The sequence below is a fragment of the Mirounga leonina genome, unplaced genomic scaffold (assembly GCF_011800145.1).
Source record: "Mirounga leonina isolate KUSES-001 unplaced genomic scaffold, KU_Mleo_1.0 Mir_151, whole genome shotgun sequence".
Classification (NCBI taxonomy): Eukaryota; Metazoa; Chordata; class Mammalia; order Carnivora; family Phocidae; genus Mirounga; species Mirounga leonina.
In genome coordinates, this window is record NW_023270377.1 from 89,845,956 (window position 1) to 89,848,423 (window position 2,468).

Below are 2,468 nucleotides of genomic sequence, written 5' to 3' on the forward strand. Positions count from 1 at the left end.
TCCAAATATTTTAGTACCATAGTCTGCAGTTAAATTTTAAATCAACTCACTTTAATTTGAATTAAAATTCTTGAACATATTTAATTTGAAAAGTTCTTAGTAACTATAACATCTATTTATATGGATTCACCTGAGTAATGTGTTAGTTTTGAAACTGAATATACAATTTGTTACTGTCTACTGACCTGTAACAACTTAATCTTTTTATCTAGACCAATATTCAAGACTATGTATTTATTTGATTTATTCTTTAGAACTTATTTGGTAATGTTTTCAGGTAACTAATTGAGGACAACAAATACTGATTATGATTACCCTGGGTAACTGGCTTTCAGTTTCAGTTAAAGCACTTGACAGTTGAAGCGCATTTTGTAGTTCAGTAGTTACATACAAGAAAGCTAAGTATATCATGGTGACATTTGAGAAGGCATTTATAAAGGTTTCTAGAGGGCAAAAAAACATTCTCTAGCATGTTTAAAGCTGATTGCTGGGTTTTATTTTTTATGACCTTTCTTTGTGCTTTTTTTCCCCCTAAAAAATAGGTTTGCTTCTTTTATTTTGTTTAAAACAATATAGGCATATAAATTATAGCTTTGACTACTGTAGAAAGACTGATTTGATATTAGTCATGATGGGGCAAGACAATTTAAACCAGGTGCTATTCTGGCTCCTTTCAGAGGTTTTATTTCACATAAAGCTATCCTGAAAGGAAAAAAATAAATAACAAATAGAAAAGTGTAATATATTTGATGCTTTCACATTATTTCATTTTTCAATGAAGTTAAATGCCAGATATGCTTCATCCTTCTGTTGATTGGTTAGCATTGGAAAGTCAATTTCAAATGGTTAGAGAGAATCTACCAGGTCATCATCAGTCCATTCTTCCTCTTCATGCTTGGGTTTCTTTGAGACCTAATCATCATCTTCATAGCCTCTCCTCTTCTTCTTAATTATGTTAAGGGCAAGCTTAGCAGAGTGACATCTCTCCAGCTTCTGTTTCAGAACAGCAACTTCTTCAGATCTGGGTAACTCATATTTTTTACCAAGTTTCTCATACTTTTCATTATATCTAGTAACTGTGACAAGCAAGTTCTGTTCTCTTTCAGCATCAGACTTTCTGACAAATAACTTTCCATAGTAATTCCTGCTCTAGATGTACTAGATAAAATGGCAGTCAGGACAATCTGGGAAGGTGTGTATAAAAGGTAAGCATCCCTCAATGCAATTCTATTAAGAAAGTCATCAGCTGTTTTCCTCAACATCTCCGGATTCTCCATCATGGGATAGTGAGTCTTTAAATCAATGAGAAAGCCTGGGATAGTGAGTCTTTAAATCAATGAGAAAGCCCTCAAACGGTCTATAAGCATTGTGGACAATAAGGTGGAAATTAAGTTGCTGTATAAGTAGTTCATATGCCAAAATCTGTTCAAGTGCCTCTTCTTGCCCAAGAGGATTCTCCCGCAGATTTCCAATAAACTGTGGACTACATACATTGAATTCATCTACTTTGCAGACCAAAATTTGCAAGTTAGCATTATTATCTGGGGGTGATATTCCATTACTGAATCATGAAGATAAAAATGCTTGAAATACATACAAGCTGTACCCACAACAGACCTTGGCATTGCTGGCTTAAACAGAACAGAATTCTAATAATCTCTTCTCATAGTATTTGCAAAGCATCATTTCTTCATGAGGCTCAAGGAAGACTGGATCATTTGGAAGAAACTTCCCATTGGCCAGCACTTTGCATTTGAATTTGCAGTTGTTGTTGGGCCACAATCGTGCCAGCTGCCCCTCACTGGCGAAAGTCCAGTGCCACTTCTGGCCACTGTGTTGGTACATCGCAAAATCTCAAAGCAGGCCCAGGAGTCTGGACAAAAAGACCCCAAACACCACAGCCCCATGGGGATAATAAGCACCTAAGGCATCATCGCAAGCCTGTGGAAACCAAGGGTGTCAGTTCAGTCCAGGCAAGCATGTTTATGTTAAGATCATAGAGCTTACTTTTTTTTTTTTTTTAAAGATTTTATTTGATGGAAAGAGAGAGTGTGAGCTCTAGATGGGGGAGGGTCCGAGGCAGAAGCAGACTCCCCACTGAGCAGGGAGCCCCACGCCAGGCTCCATTCCAGGATTCCAGGTTCATGACCTGAGCTGAAGGCAGACACTTAGGAGCCCCCCAGGTGCCCCTTACAAAGAGTTTATTGATGCACCTTCTGGGTGTTTTGTGTGTTTGGATCTCAGATTTAGGTCTTTAATCCATCTTGAATTTATTTTGTATATGGAGTACAAAAGTAGTCTGGTTTCATTCATTTGTATGTAGCTGTCCAGTTTTGCCAACACCATTTAACAAAGAGACTGTCCTTTTCCCCTTTGTATATTCTTGCCTCTATTGCCATATGTTAATTGGCCATATGTGTTTATTTCTAGACTCTCTATTCTGTTCCATTGATCTATGTGTTTTTGTA

General features: G+C 37.2%; 1 pseudogene; it reads right to left on the reverse strand.

The window, feature by feature from the left end:
- Positions 1-801: 801 nt before the first annotated feature.
- LOC118011838 lies at positions 802-1,845 on the reverse strand (annotated as a pseudogene).
- Positions 1,846-2,468: the final 623 nt, after the last annotated feature.